We start from the raw sequence: 16,635 nt of genomic DNA, 5'->3' as shown, positions 1-16,635 counted from the left end.
GCCAGGAGTTATTTTACAAAAAATATATATATATTTTTTTTTTTAAATATGCGTTGTATTGGTATGCGTTGTATTTGTTTTCGTTGTAATGGTACTTTTCCATTATTTTTACTATTTCGCGTTGTAATGGTATGCGTGGTAAAAACTTTCGTTGTAATGGTACTTGCTTTGTAAAAAATGCGTTGTAATAGCATGCGTTGTAAAAGTATGCATTGTAGTGACATACATCCGCCCTGGGGGATTACAATTGCCAAAGCGGAGAACAGTGGTGAAAATAACTATGTTCTGCCGTGTTCGGATACATTAACTTTCAAGTACTGGAATAGATGCATACCTGAGTCAGTGTGGTGAAGGAACCCCATTGACACTGAAAACTATGATCTGGGACTTGGAAGGAAGGAACCTATTTGGTGGATGTGTCTGTTGTTAGGTTCTATCGAGTTCTTCTTTTTTTGGTTGGAGCTCTGCCTGTTCACATGAGAAATATCAGTTTAAGGAGAGTTCCCACGTATCTTTGTTTGTAAGGGGATCAGAGGGTATGTTCACAGAATACACGCATTATATTTTTTAAAAGGTATTCTTGTTGAGATCATTAACCCATGCTTTACGTTGAATATGGGAGGAAACATCAGGAGTCCATCGAAATCCCTGCATGAAATCGGAGCATAGAGAGTGAACTCCAGGTGAATAGGAATCCTATTAGTGAGAAATATATGAGAGTAGGTTGTATACTTGAATGAATTATAATTGTGTATATTCTTTTACAGGTTTCCCTTCCCTGCTGTTCCCTTCCTTTCCCGTCCCTCGACCGATCACTCGAACACCCTGTATAACATTTATGTCAGGGTGTTGGTGAGGTCCGGAGGTGGAACATTCTTGCTGCTCCTGGATCCTGCGGAGTGCGTCCTGACAGTGAATGTGTGTGTGTGTGTGTTTGGGTGTTTGCTATAGGCCACCATTTCTCTTTGTTCTTGATGCCAATTGGCCATGGACCATTTTGTGTAGTCAATCTCCATAGGCCTACATGTGTTCTTTGTTGTCCATTTCTCCTTGCTTGTTGTTTGACCATGTGGCTGGTGGTCACTTTCTGTAGCCAGCCAGTGTGCTTTTGCCATTGATCTGCATGTTTCTTTGTTGTGTACACCATACCTCCTTTCTTCTTGTTGTTGTTTGACCATGTGGCCAGTGGCAATTTTGTGCAGCCAGTCAGTGTCTATTTGCCATAGGCTTTCATGTGTTTTTTGTTGTCCATGCCTCCTTGCTTGTTGTTTGACTTTGACCATGTGGTCAGTGGCCATTTTGTGCAGCCAACCAGTGTGTTAAATCCTTTTTTTCTAGTTTTCAAAGACATTCTCTATGGAGGTTGATAGAAGAAGGTTATGCCTTTAAGTTTTTGTTCATTTTTTAAACATTTTCCCGATATCAGTTAAATGTGCTTGAGGATCATTGTATATGTATGTATATACAAATGGGTCGATTCCGATCCGGTAAAATCCCCGTCCGTACGATTGTATCCGGAGCCGTTTCCGTATGACTCGTACAGATGCCGTACGACCGGACGATTCCGATCCCGATCGGCCGACCCGGACGCGATTCGTACGGTACACGTCGATTCGTACGGAAAAGCGCACAATCACCTACACACCGTACGGCGCGTACCCCCCATGATCGCAGGGGTACGCGCCGTACCCCTGTGGTCATGCGGGGTACGTGCCGTACACCCAGCGTACATGGGGTACGTGCCGTACACCCACTGTACAAGGGGTACGGTGCGTACCCCATGTACGCTGGGTGTACGGCATGTACCCCGCATGACCACAGGGGTACGGCGCGTACCCCTGCGATCATGGGGGGTACGTGCTGTACCCGGGGGGGTCCTTCCGTACTTGTTTCGGCGCGAACTCTGCGTTTACGACTGTTTTCGGCTCCCGTAGGAAAAGGGTCGTACGGCGCGTACCCGACACGGATCGTACTTGCTGGGTCGTAAAAACGTGCCGCGATGTCGCGTACTGCGGGTTCCGAGTGAGATTCGTACGGAGATTTGAGTCGTACGGAGTCCTGTACGACTCGTACGGAGTTCGGCACCTAGTACGGATCGTACTTCATCGTACGTACGGGACGTCTACAGATACGATTCGTACGGGGAAAAAACTCTCCGTACGACCATTCGGAGCGCATTTTACCGGATCGGAATCGACACCAAAGTGTTTAATATTATTATATGAATTTCTTTCCATTTTTCCCCTGTACCTCCTTGCTTCCCAAAAGATTTGTTATAGACCCCTAATACACCAGCAAATATATTTGTATGCATTTATTTATTTTTATACATTTATTTGCTTTGATTGGTTTCTTTCTTTTAATTTTTAATTTATTTATTATATCACTCCACCCTGTCTACCCTAGGTTCCTGACATACACCAGCATTCATTTTTTAAGGATTGTCATCACTCATTTTCCCTTGGACCCCCTGCCTGCCACAGGTGCACACCAGCATTTATTTTGTAAGGATTATTCCATTTCCCCCTGTACCCTCCTCTGCCTGCCACAGGTGGTTCCTCTTAGATGCACATAAAGCAAACAATGACATCTGAATGTTCTTATCCTGATTGAAATATTATGTAATGGTGGTGTGGTTTGACATTTAAATAAATACACTATTGTTAATTATTTGGGATTGCCGCACTAAATTATATTGTCAGAACTTTGAATAATTCAAACTGCAAAAAAGGGACATTTCACATAGGGCCATATGTATGAAGGTACCGATTTGCGATTCTGAAATAGCGATTTTTAAGAAATCGCTATTTTAGAATCGCAAATTGGTATGTATGTACAAATTCGCTTTTTTTTAGCGAATTCTTAGTATTCCTTAATTGCGATTAGCAAATTGCGAATCGCAATTAAGGAATACTTTCCCATTCATTTCTATGGGCCAGGAGGCCCATAGGAATGAATGGGAAGGTATTCTCAATTTTGCGATTCGCAATTTGAAAATCGCAAATTGAGAATAATTTCAAGGGTGCAGGGGTGTCCAAAGGACACCCTGTTGCACCCCTGAAATATGCATGGGTCCACATGTGGCGCACATACATGCCCTAAGGGCATGTATGTGCGTCACATGGCACTTTGAAAAATGCTGACGTGCAATTTTCAAGGAAATCGCAATTTACCACCAACTAGAAGTTGGTGGTAATTTGCGATTCCTTAAGGGCATTTTGCAAAAATTTTTGGCTTCATACATTGCATTTAAGGAATCGCAAAATGTGCGATTCCTTAAATGCAATTGCAAAATAAGGAATCACAAATTTTGCGATTCCTTATTTTGCACCAGATTTTACTTCATACATATCATTTTGCTAATTCGCATTTGCAAAGGCCGAAATTCTACTAATTTCGGCCTTTGCGAATGCGAATTTGCTTCATACATATGGCCCTAAATGTTTTTCTTGCTTGTTTGCTTTAGGTCCACAAGAGACATCACCCACATCACTGCCAGACAGGAGGCCAGCACAAAGTGATGTGAATACAACACATGAGTCCTCCTCCTCTGCCTCATTCTGCTTGTGCAGCTAAGTGCCAACTTACAGAGCTTGAAGATGGCCCCAAAGAAAGGTGCTGCCAAAAAAGTGGCCCATGAGGAGGAGAAAAAGAAGCAGACTGCCATTGCCACCACTGGTGTGCCCCCTCACCTTTTTTGGGAAATACGTTGTGCCTTCCGCACCGTCCTCTGGGCAGGAAGCTGAAAGCAGCACTCCCGCATCATCAGCACCACCCCAAACTAAGCCCAAGGCCATGTCTCTCAGCAAGGCAGCCACTGCAATTACAGCAACAAGCAGTGAGTCTGAACTGGATTTGTCCCAGCCGCAAACTAGCACCCAATCATCGCAGAAAACTGAGCAAAGTGGACAACAGAAACCAAATTCAGCAACAGATTGTCCTAAAGAAGGGGCAGATTAGGAGGTTGAGCTTCCTGCTGAGCAAGATGTACCTCTACTTGAACCATCAGCTTACTGAGCTCCAGGAAGAAAAAGAAAGGGCACTCCACCTTCTTCTCCAAGCATCTCTTCTGATAATCTGGATATGGATTGGATCCCGGCTGGGTCCAAGACCCGCCATGAGAGATAAGGCAAAAGGAAAGTTCCTGAAAGCCTTAGAATTATGGAAGGGGATGAGGAGGACGAGCCAGTCATTGTCATGGAAGTTGGCTCAGAGGACACCACCTCCTATTCAACCTGCTCCAAGGGATGGGGCACTGGTTCCAACTCCACTGCCAGCTTCCATATTTGTAAGGCCCCTGCTGAGACCTACATCCACCGCTCTGTCAGTTAAAGTACATACAGCAGAGAGGCAATCGACGACTCACGTACCTACCTCCAGTTCTTCTTCAGACATTGCCACGCTAAGAAACTTCTCTTCCCCAGTTTGGGACTGCGATACAATAAGCAAGCAGGAGGATAACTTTGCAACAGGCTCCATTTGCCACACTAGTGTTCGTCAAGGTAAGCCTGTTTCACACTATAGTACTGGAAGCCAAACGACCCTTATGAATAAACATCACACAATCTGGTGGGAGGAGCTTCTTAAAAAAGTGCTGGTGGTGGTTGTGGTGATGAGAGAGGGGAATCAGCTCCGATCACGGTGATAGGAGGTGATGAGGAAGAAGTGGATGACAGCTTTACAGCATCAAGCAGCCCTGTCCCCAGCAGTGTGCCAGCATCACCCGCATCAGCAGATTCCAAATGGCACAAGACACAGATGCCGACACCACTGCATAGAGTGAGGATTCCCCCAAGATGCACATTGAGCCTACCATGTCCTGGTCCTGGTTCAACTTCTGTCCAGAAGTCTCCTGTGTCAGTGACTTTGCAAATTAAAAAAACAATCCAAGCTACTATTACGGGCATGTTTATGCAGGAGGGGCCCTATAAATGCAACCACTCAATGGCAAATTTGTACAATGGGAAGTTAAAATGTTAGCGCTGGACCTGCTTGATTTTTCTTTTGTGGAAGGAGTGGGAGTTTTAGAATTTATAGCGGCCATCTGCCTGAAATGGAAGGTTCCCAGCCGAACCTATTTTGCATGAGTTGCTGCTCCAGAGCTACATCACGATGCGCTACAATTGGTTGGACAAGCTTTGCAGCAGAATGCTGTTAACACTATCCACCTGATGACAGACATATGGACTAGTTGTCAAGCATCTGATTACATGTGCATTACCGCACACTAGATTTCTTTTGTGGGGGTTAGGCAACAGGTATCTACAAGTCTCAGCGCTGAAGAAAGTTTTAAGGGAGTTTGGCAGCATGCAACAGTACAGATGTTTGCCATGTAGAAATCCCACACAGCTGCAACCATCCTGGAGGACTTTAACAGCAAGGTGTTTGAATGGCTGCAACCCGGAGGTCTCAGAATTGGATTTGTTGCCATGGACAATGGCATTAATGTAGTCAAAGGACATGGCAGGTGGTGGATATTTCAGGGTCCTTTGTCCATCACCACCCCCTTTTGTACCACTTTGTTCGCCATAAGTTGTCAGGTTATGCTCAGACATGAGTCCCTTGCTCACTTTGCCACTGGATTCAAGCAAGACGGGCTGAAGACGGCTGAAATGCCAGAAACCTGTCCTCGGAAGCTTGTTTCCGGTCCAGGGTGTCATGATTCCCGTTCCTCACTAGCCTTACATGCGCATATATGCAGGCGTAGTTTTCCCACTCTAAAAACCCACCCCTGTCCCGTGCAACCAGCACGCCAGTGATATTTAGTGTATGATTGTGTAACACTCTAAATGTGTATTGTTACAGTGATTTGTGCTCTTAATAATATATTTGTATTTTCATGGTTTCATTTGTTTTTACCAAGTGCTTGTTGGAATCATTGCCGAGTTTATTGAATTATGAGCCAAGCAGAGATGTACAATATGGCCTGAGAGTTGTAGGTAAGAATGCAGAGAAAGTCAGCAGACTTGTGGTCGAGACGGGAGAGAGCTGAGAAAGAGACCGGAGATGCCGGTTCAGCGCGCACGCTGGAAAAACGGCACGCATGTATTTGGCGCGCGATGCGCCAACCTTCCTTGGGTGTGGCTGGGTGTGGCTTCACTATAAAAGGCCACACCCAACGTAAAACGGCGCTTTGCCTTCTGCCTTCGCCGCCCTTCAGAGGTGTCCCCTGGAGGATCCTAGAATCCAAAGACGACGGCCTACACTTCGGAGTTCGAAGGTCTTCATCCTTCGCGCGCACCACCTGAAAAGAAAAAGAGAGACTTTTAAAAGCTAAGTTACAGTTATCTTCTTGTTTGTATTATCTGGCGCCCAACGCAAGCAAGCTACCAGTGAATTATCGAACTAAAGACTTACCTGGAAAGAATTCAAGTTTTTGAACTCTGTAGAAATTTTAAAGGAAAAGAGCAAAGTTACAAGGACTTCTGGAAAAGGGATTTAGAGACTTTGAGAATTATCAAAGAGAAAGAGTAAATGTTATTGTTGTTTGCCAAATTGTCTTTTTGTTTTAACATTGTACATACTAGGGAGTGAAGGCGAAGAACGGCATGGTGAGAATTCAGAGTAAGTGAAAGATAGTTTAAGGGGAGGCATTGAGTAATGCAAACAATATAGCAAGACAGTAACTCATCATTCCTCTTTAAATGATTGTTTTACAGAGAACAAACACTGATCAAGCAATCTTCTGCATCATCTCTGACCTTGCCCAGCCTACCCCCTTCACGACGACAACACGGATGCGACGCCACATCTTAACCAGTCGCAGGTAGGACTCTTCTAAAGCACAGTTAAACCTTTAGAAACCTGATAGGGGTAAATAGACAGTATTAGAAATCAGTGTTTACAAAAGTTCTCCTTATTGCTTCGCAGGTCGACAATCAAGGAAGCAGGTAGCGTCCACGATCCGGCCTACCTCCCTGATTTCTATTTAATTACCTCAGTGTTATAAAACAGTCACTAGGTCTTGCCTAGAATTTGGGGAAGTTGGTCCATAACGTCTCTGCGAAACCTTCTACAAGCAACCTACAGGTAAGGGTGCTTGTAACCTTGTCACAGGGAAGGCATGGCTTGGCAGTTCGGGCTGGACTATTCCCATGAGGCACAGGGTCAGACTGATTTGCATATGGCCATGTCTTAACTGGGGTGCAAAGTGGGCTAAAGAACGGTGATGGATTAAACCCAGATCTTTTGACTGGGTGTGAGTGTTTGATTGGTTCAGATGCTCCGTCCATCATCACCCCCTTTTGTACCACTTTGTTCGCCATAAGTTGGCAGGGTATGCTCAGACGTGAGTCCCTTGCTCACTTTGCCACTGGATTCAAGCAAGACGGGCTGAAGACGGCTGAAATTCCAGAAACCGGTCCTCGGAAGCTTGTTTCCGGTACAGGGAAGGCATGGCTTGGCAGTTCGGGCTGGACTGTTCCCATGAGGCACAGGGTCAGACTGATTTGCATATGGCCATGTCTGAACTGGGGTGGCAGAGTGGGCTAAAGAACGGTGATGGATTAAACCCAGATCTGTTGACTGGGTGTGAGTGTTTGATAGGTTCAGATGCTCCGTTCATCATCCACCCCCTTTTGTACCACTTTGTTTGGCACATTGCATCAAACTGATTGTGGAGGACTTTCTCAAAAAAGAAGGCATAGTCAGCAACTTACTAGTTACCTGCAGAGGAATCTGCACTCATTTCAGTCATTCTTTTAAAGCCCTAAAGCAGTTGAGGATCATTCAGGGTGCTAAGAAGAGTACCAATTAAAGCCCTCATACAGGAAGTGCCAACGCATTGGAACTTGACCTACTACATGTTGCAAAGTCTGTTTGAGCAGTACAAACTGACCAATGACTATGTCCGTCACAGAGGTGGGAATACAACTGGGATAAGCACGACCATAGAGTTGGACAAATGGGGGTTAGTCAAATTGCTGACACAAATGCTAATTCCTTTTGATGTTTTCACACATTAGAAGTCAGCAAGGAGGACAGCACAGTGGGGCAAACTATCCCTTTGTTGTATCTGCTACATGGCCAGTTAAGGAAGGTGTTGCAAAGGTTTACTGGTGTAAACCAAGAAGCCTACCAGTTGCTTGAGAGCTTAATCCTTCACGTGTCTGTTAATCCAAGGCTGCAAAGAGAGATCATGTCCTCCAAAGAGCACATCTATGCCACAATACTAGATCCACAGTACAAAAAACTACTGCCCACTTTCATTCCTTTTTCAGATTGGGATGTGTCACTCTACAGAATGTGGCTTGTTCAGCAAGCAAGAGACCTGGAAGAAGCACAGCTGAATGGAATATGCTACTTACCAGTATGCATCTGTCTTGGAAGAGTCTTCGAAGTATCACGAGATAGGTGACTCCTCTCCTGGACTACAGTGCGCATGGGCATCTTCTCCATCCTCAGATTGTTTTTCGCCATTGTGGCAGAGATGGAGATAGTAAAGTAAGAGATGGCCATGCCAAAGATAATGCTGCAGCTGCGACAGGCACCGGGGAGGAGGGCGAGCGATATGAATGTCAGCAGCCCTACATGCCAAGAACAGATGCATACTGGTAAGTAGCATATTCTGTTTGAGGCATGTGGGCTGCTGAATTCATACCTGTTCATAGACTGTATAGCAGTATCTCCTCTAGCGGTGGTTACCTGTGCCAGCTGCAGCAGTTTGAAAAAGAGTTTTGAGGACAGCCTGGCCTACAGCAGCTTGCTGTTTTGCTTGCACGTCTACACAGTAGTGTTTTGTGAAAGTGTGTATGGTGGTCCATGTGGCTGCCTTACAAATGTCTTCAAGAGGAATATTCCCTAGGAAAGCCATGGATGCCCCCATTTTCCTTGTAGAGTGTGCTCTTGGGGGGACGATTAAAGTGCGTTTTGCCTTTTGATAGCATATCTGAATGCATTTAACTATCCATCTGGCTATTCCTGACTTTGATATTGGATTTCATTTGTGTTGTGGTGCAAAAGCAATAAATAATTGCTTTGACTTTCTAAATGATTTAGTTCTGTCCACATAATAAAGCAGAGCTCTTTTTACATCTAGTGTGTGTAGGGCTCTCTCAGCTACTGACTGTGGATTTTGAAAGAATACTGGCAGTTCTATTGATTGATTAATATGGAAATTGGATACGACCTTTGGCATGAATTTAGGGTTTGTTCTAAGAACCACCATGTTGGCATGTACTTGCATGAAAGGTTCTTGAATTGTCAGTGCTTGTAATTCGCTTACTCGTCTGTGAGTGAGGTAATGGCAATCAAGAATGCTACCTTCCACGTTAAGAATTGCAGTTCGCAGGAGTGTATATATGCCGATGACATCGCCCTTTTTTTAGATTCAAAACCCTCAAGTTAAAAATCTTTTCTGACTTCCAAAAGTTAGGGGGCTATAAGATAAATGTCAACAAGACGGAAATAATCTTAGCCAACTGCATTGTAGAAACTTTATTGCCGGAATTTAGGCAGATTTACAACACATGCCCAAAGAGATATCTGGGAATATTTATCTCGGATAAGTTGGAAGACTGTATTCGTTAAATTATATACCTATGTTAAAAAAGGTTGGGTCTCATTTAGATCGCTGGAATCTATTACCATTGTCTATAATGGGATGGCAGCTTTAATACGTATGTCTATTTTACCTCTTTTTAACTTCCTTTTCAGTGCGGCCCCTTGTGTAATCCAGGTTTCCTTTTTTAAAAAAGTGGATGCTTTGATTTCCTCCTTCCTTTGGGCTAAAAAAATTTCTAGGCTTGCACTCAGCACTTTGTACCTCCCATCTGCACAAGGAGGGCTGTCCATCCCAAATATCAGAGAATATTACTTTGCTTCTTTTGCACATCATAGTTTCAGGGTTTTTTTTCTAGTCGATCATGAGGCAGACAATTTTTTTATGAAGAAGATGTTGCTGGAATCTAAAATTACTGATCCTGTCAGAATTACGAAGGATCCAAAGAAGGTCCGTTAAAAGTCCTTACAGTGGTTATTTAAACAGAAAACACAACTCTTGAAATTTTATGGCATTTTTAAAATAAGTAGTAAAACGGATTTAATCAATTTTAGCTTTGGAGAGGGGGGCTGTCTGGATAATAATATAGCGAGACTATGGAAGGAGAATGGCTTTGAGAAAATCGAGGACTTCCTCATAGGAAATAGATGGAAATCCTGGGAGGAAATCTCTAGACAGATCCACCATGCCTGTACAATATTGAAATGGTCTTTTTTCATGCTCCATGTGGAGCTTAGAGAGCTAGATATAGGTAACCTATTTTATAAAAAAGATTTGTCTATAGCATTAAATAATCCAACACAAAAAAAGATCAGTACTTGGATTAAAATATTAAAAAGAAGACAACGGAATCGACTCCTTCAATAAGATCAGAGAAAGGTGGAAAAAGAGGGAAGACATTGAAATTAGCAAGCTGACATGACATAAGATTAATACATTTAATAAAACCATCTTCCGCGGTGCTAATTTTAAACGTATGCAATTTTATATTAAATGGTTAATTTATAGAACTCCCTCATTCCTCCACAGTATTTATCCCCAAGTTGTCGATAAGTGCTTCCGCTGTGAAGAAAAGGGCACCTGGAAGCATATCGTCTGGGAGTGCCGCAAAATACAGTAATTCTGGAAGGAAATAGAAAAATATCTCTCCACCACGTTCAAAGCCACTATTTCTTTTGATGAGTTAACTTCAGTCTTAGGCTGCTCCCCGAGCCACACTCCATATGATGAGTCCCTATTTATAGCCTCTCTCATAGTTAAATCTCTTATTTTGCAGTCCTGGAAATCAGTCAATACCAACCCTACAGGCATGGAAGGTAAAACTATTACGGATTCAGGGTAGGGAAAGAAAATACGCACTGAGATCAGGGGCCCTTAAGAAATACGATAAATACTGGAGTGTGTTTGAATCCTAGTCTGACTCTTTTGGATATCTATTTTTAACCACTTCTTCTAATAATATCTTCTTCTAATATTAGTCGCTATTACGTTAGCACTATGCACATTGCACTTCATGAGTAAGTTTTAAACTGTTGAAATCTGAACACATTTCTGTATTTAAATGAAGTTAGTGTAAGATGGGTTTGGATTCTGATTTACATCTTTTATATTAACTTTATTAGTAATGTGTCATGCAAATGTTTCTTTTTGTATTTATGCACACGCACTTTACTCCGCACTGTATTAATACTGCTGCTAATGTGTCATGTAATGTTTACTCTGTGATTATGAAAAAATAAAAAAATTAGTGTAGAGGTTCGAAGGGAGGTCCCATAAGTCTGGTAAGTACTATATTTAGATTCCAGACTGGGGAAGGGGGGTGTCTTGGAGGGATCACCCTTTTAAGACCCTCCATAAAGGTTTTGATTGCTGGTACTCCAAACAGTGAAAGGTGTTGCCTGTTTTGAAGGTATGCTGCTATAGCAGCGAGGTGTAGTCGTATCGAAGAGTATGCTAAGTTGCATCTTTGTAGATGCAGCAGGTAACATATAATGTTTTGTATGGAAGCATCTAATGGGTTGATTTGGTTATTGCTGCAGTAAATAACAAATCTTTTCCATTTAGCTGCATAGCACGCTCGTGTAGTTGGTCGGCTTGCCTCCCTAATGATGTTCATGCAGTCTGGAGGCAAGTTAAGGTATCCAAACTCTAAGACTTCAGGAGCCAGATCGCTAGGTTCATCTGATTGGGATCTGGGTGTCTGATTTCTCCATGGTTCTGAGTTAGAAGATGGGGTGCGAGGCACAGTCTTTGATGAGGAACTACTGAAAGCTCCAGGAACGTTGTGTACCATGGTTGTCTCGCCCATGTGGGAGCAACTAGGATTAGTGTGAGTGACTGTTGCCGCAGTTTGCGTGCCACTAGCGGGATCAGCGGTGCTGGTGGAAAAGCGTTCGCAAATCTGCCTGACCAGTTCATCCATATCGCATTGCCCTGTGACAACGGATGTGGGAACCTGGCAGCAAAGTACTGGCATTTCGAGTTTTCTTTTGTGGCAAACAGGTCTATCTCTGGGTGACCCCACTGTTTGAAGAATGGCTGGAGAACTTGGGGGTGAATCTCCCATTCATGTAGTTGTTGGCTGTGCCTGCTGAGCAGGTCTGCTATCTGATGGTCTTTCCCTGGAAGGTGTTCTGCTAGGAGAAAAATGTTTTTGGGAATTGCCCACTTCCATATGCTTTGTGCCAGGTGGGACAGCTGTGGAGAGTGTGTTCCTCCCTGTTTCTGGATATAGTACATTGCGGTCATGTTGTCTGTCCGGATCAACACAGTCTTGCTGTACAAGTATTTTTGGAATGCTTTCAGGGCTAGGAATATCGCTAGCAATTCTAGTTGGTTGATATGCAGTTTCTTTTGTTTGGTTGTCCAGAGCCCCTGTACTGTGTATTGAAGAAGATGGGCTCCCCAGCCTGTCAGTGAAGCGTCTGCTGTTAGTACTAGTTGTGGAACCGGCTCTTGGAACAGTCGCCCCTTGGAAAGGTTTTGTGGGTTCCACCACTGCAGAGAGTTGTGAGCGCGACTGTCTACCAACACTAGGTCTTTTAGTTGTCCTCAAGCCTGGTTCCATTGCCGTGCTAGGCATTCTTGTAATGGACGCATTTGAAGTCTGGCATGGGGGACAATGAATATGCAGGAGGCCATCATGCTTATGAGCTGCATGAAGGCTCAAGCTGGCAGAGAGTGTTGTGGCAGAAATTTGCGAATGAGCATCTGCATGCTATCTATCCTTGCTGAGTTTGGGTATGCCTTTGACACGGAGGTATCTATAGTGGCTCCCAGATATTGTTGTGTGTGGGATGGTTGCAGATGGGTAGTTTATCGAAAACCCTAGGCTGTGTAGCAGCTGAAGTGTTTGAGACGTGTGTATTGCACACTGTTGGTATGATTTCGCTTGTATTAGCCAATCGTCCATATACGGGAACACATGGATGTGTTGCCTTCTGAGATGTGCTGCTACTGTCGCTAAGCATTTTGTAAACACTCTTGGAGCCGTGGTTACCCCGAAGGGCAGAACCTTGAATTGGTAGTGTTGACCTTGTATTGTGAACCTGAGATATTTTCTGTGAGCTGGAAGGATGGGTATGTGAAAATACGCATCCTTGAGGTCCAGTGTTGCTAAGAAGTCTCCTTGTTGTAGCAATGGGAGCACTTGCTGAAGTGTGATCATATGAAACTGCTCCGACAGTATGTATTGATTTAGGGGTCTGAGGTCCAATATTGGTCTGAGGGAACCGTCCTTCTTGGGAATAAGGAAGTATAGGGAGTATACTCCTGTCCCTCGCTGTTGGAAAGGGACTGGCTCTATGGCCCCCTTTTCCAGCATGCATTTCACCTCTTGTTGGAGCAGGGTGTTGTGTTCTTTGGACATAGGACGGTGTCTGGGTGGTATGTTTGGTGGTGTAGAAGTGAGTTCCAGGCAATAACCATACTGGATAATTTCTCTCACCCACCTGTCCGTGGTAATTGCGTGCCAGACAGGTAGGAACTGTTGGAGTCTGCCTCCGACCGGTGTTAGGTGTTTTGGAGGTAGCGTGATGAAGTCACTTTTTTGTGGCAGTGGAGGCTCTGGTGTTATTGCCTCCACGTCCTCTTCCCTTATTATTGTTGCCCCTATAGCCTCCTCTGTTTGAGTTCTTGGTGAAGGAACCTTGTGTGTTGCCTTTGTATGAAGATGACGTTTGCGAGGTATTGCCTCGTGTGGTTGCCCTGTATGAGGAGCGTCGAAAGGAGCCTCTATGTTGCTGAAACTGTAATGCCCCCATTGACTTTGCGGTTTCTGTGTCCTTCTCCATTTTATCTAAAATGGTGTCGACGGCAGGGCCAAATAGAAAGTCCTGCTTGACTGGCTGGTTAAGAATGGTGGACTGCACCTCGTTCTTAAAGCCGGAAATACGCAGCCATGCATGTCGGCGTAGTAAAACGCTAGTGTTATTAGACCTGGCTGCGGTGTCGGCTGCGTCAAGCGCACATTTGATGGAGGCGTTTGTAATGAATTTTCCCTCCTGTATGAGGTCATCAGCTTGTGCTTTAAAAGGCTCAGGTAGGTGTTGCATTAAGCTTTCGAGCTGGTCATAGTGTGCCCTGTTGTAACGAGCCAGTAGAGCTTGTGTATTCGCAATCCTCCATGAATTGGAGGACTGTGGTGCTACCCTTTTACCTGAGGCCTCTAGTATCTTTGATTCCTTATCGGGGGGAGGTGCTTCCCCCGTTGTCTGTGAGTTGGCCCTTTTATGTGCATTTGCCAAAACCAGTGAGTCTAATGGTAACTGCCCTCTGATGTAGGTAGGGTCTGTAGGGTCTGCTCTATACTTCTTCTCAATCCTGGGATTGATTACTCGTGCCCTGGCTGTATCTTTAAATATGCCAGGTGCGTGTTTCAACACTCCCTTTAACATAGGAAGTGTTCTGACACTCTTTTCTGAAGTAGGGAAGGTGTCAAATAAGAAGTCTTCTTCCACAGGGTCATTATGCATGTCTACATTGTGGTACTGCGCTGCCCTGTCTATTAGTTGGTTGAAGACAATAGTGTCATCAGTAGGTGATGGCTTAGTTGGATAAGAGGATACATCAGGGATGGGATGGGTGTTGTAAGGGTCTGTTGGCTCCTCCCATGGTTCATCTTGTGGGTGAGGATCTTGTGGAAAATCATACTGAGGCTGTGGATCTTCCCCTGTGTTCCCCTCATTGTCCCCATGGTGAGAAGGAGAGTAAGGAGCAAAAGGTGTAGTAGGCATAATAGGATAGAAAGGGATGAAAGGTCTAGAGGGAGAAGTCCCAAAGTCCTTCTTCTTTAGTGGAATAGGGGAATTAGAGTCAGTGTACAGTGGCCTCTTCTTCCTGTGCAGGATTGTGACTTTACCAGTCTCAGGATTAATATATATCTTTGCTTGGTCGTCTGATGGATCTGGATGGAAGAGTTCTTCCTCTACAGTCCTTGGTTGTGTGTTTGACTTTTTTGGGTCGATAGCACCTTCTGCTTCGACGACTTTTTGTGTCTTATTGCTTTTCTTCGGCTCGGACCCTTTTTTCGGGTCGACGAGTGATTTCGGGTCGACCGGATCTTTCGGTTCGACACGTTTCTTGTGCTCGACAGGCTTTTTTGGTTGACTGTCCTTTGCCGAGTCTATGGTGTTTTTGGGATCGACTGGTGTTTTCGGAGCACTTGTTTTTGGGTTGATAGCCTTCTCCGGCCGGGTTACGGGCTTCGGCACGGCACCCTTTTAGTCGGCGACCTTTGCCGGGTCGACGGTTTTTGGTACAGCTGGCTTGTTCGGGTCGGCGACCTTCTTTGGTTCGGCGCTCTTCGGCTGTGTGTTCTTATTCGGTTCGACGACCTTTTTCGGGTCGACGCCTTTTGGCTGAACGGCCTTTTTCGGGTCGTCACTTTTCTTTGGTTCGACGTTTGTGGGCTGTAAGGCCTTTTTTGGTTCGACGCCATTCGGGTCGACGGCCTTCTTGGGCTCTGGAACCTTCTTAGGGATGACGGTACTTGGCCCTGGGGTCTCTGAAGGCTTAGGTTTCGGTTTCGGTTTCAATTTCGGAGCCGAGCCGGATGGCGGGGCTGGCAAAACTTTTTTCGGATCTTGGCTAAGGCCTCTTGGTGATGCCTCGACCGGAGCCTTTGGTAACGGGGTAAGTGGTGTTGGGGGCAGTGTACTCACGATTTGCCCCGTTGGGATCTCGTCATCGGAATCCGAGTAGTCCTCGACGGTGACGATCTCTAGGTCCGAATCTGGAGCTTCCGGTAGTTCTTGGTCATCATCGAAGATGTTGTCCGGTTCAGGTGCCTGTCGCTGCATCTCTTGCCTAGCGGCCCGTCGAATCCGTATGGTTTTCTTCAACCGAAATTGGGTGCAGGCTGGGCAGGTTTCTTCCTTATGGTCTGGTGAAAGGCACTTGTTGCATACTGAGTGTTTGTCAGTATGTGGGAACTTGGAGTGGCATTGTGGGCACCTTTTGAACGGGCTTCTTTCCATCGACAGCAGGCCCACGTGGCGTCGAAAAGGCCCAACGGCCCGCGTCGACGACCGAGTCGAGATGGAAAGCTTGGTCGAGTAAAGAGGTACCGAGCGAGAACAATACCGTCGAAGTCGAAGGCCTTTTGGCCTTTAGGAAAGTTTTGTTTCGATTCCGAAGTTGGAGTATAGGAGTAACATCCGAACCCAATGGCGGAAAAAAACAATCTGAGGATGGAGAAGATGCCCATGCGCACTGTAGTCCAGGGAAGGAGTCACCTATCTCGTGATACTTCGAAGACTCTTCCAAGACAACAAAGTGCAATCATCCGGACCCAACACTAGACGGCGATCTATGCACAGGTATGAATTCAGCAGCCCACATGCCTCGAACGTTATAGTTCCAGGCAGAAGTTCTGGCATGCAGCCTTCAGCCTGTGAGAGGGCAGTGCTGTTACCTCACAGCAGCCAACACCAGCAACAACATAGGTTCGGGACAAAAACACTACCCTCAGTATGTACATCCAATCTCCTTTATACTAACATTAAAACATTGCGTACACTCTATGATCTGAGTTACGACCTACGAGGGGAGGAGGATATGGAACCGTTTGACCCAGTAATCAGAAAAATATTCTCTGAGGAATATGGGATTAACACTGATTTAAAGACACAAACTGA

The 16,635-nt window shown here is 45.0% G+C and overlaps 1 long non-coding RNA gene across 2 annotated transcripts in view; it reads right to left on the bottom strand.

The window, feature by feature from the left end:
* The window catches only part of LOC144792467 (uncharacterized), a 315,998-nt gene that overhangs the window by 217,755 nt on the left and 81,608 nt on the right, over positions 1-16,635 (bottom strand). The window contains exon 5 of one of the 2 annotated variants that reach the window (XR_013602566.1): positions 5,887-6,244. The exons of the other annotated variant lie outside the window; for it this stretch is intronic. This is a non-coding gene — a long non-coding RNA (uncharacterized LOC144792467). Of the gene's footprint in view, positions 1-5,886; positions 6,245-16,635 lie in introns of those variants that run through there. 2 annotated transcript variants of the gene reach the window in all.

The sequence above is a fragment of the Lissotriton helveticus genome, chromosome 11, assembly GCF_964261635.1.
Source record: "Lissotriton helveticus chromosome 11, aLisHel1.1, whole genome shotgun sequence".
In the NCBI taxonomy this organism is placed as follows: Eukaryota; Metazoa; Chordata; class Amphibia; order Caudata; family Salamandridae; genus Lissotriton; species Lissotriton helveticus.
The sequence above is the reverse complement of the archived record's forward strand: the minus strand, read 5'-3'. Positions and strand labels throughout refer to the sequence as shown.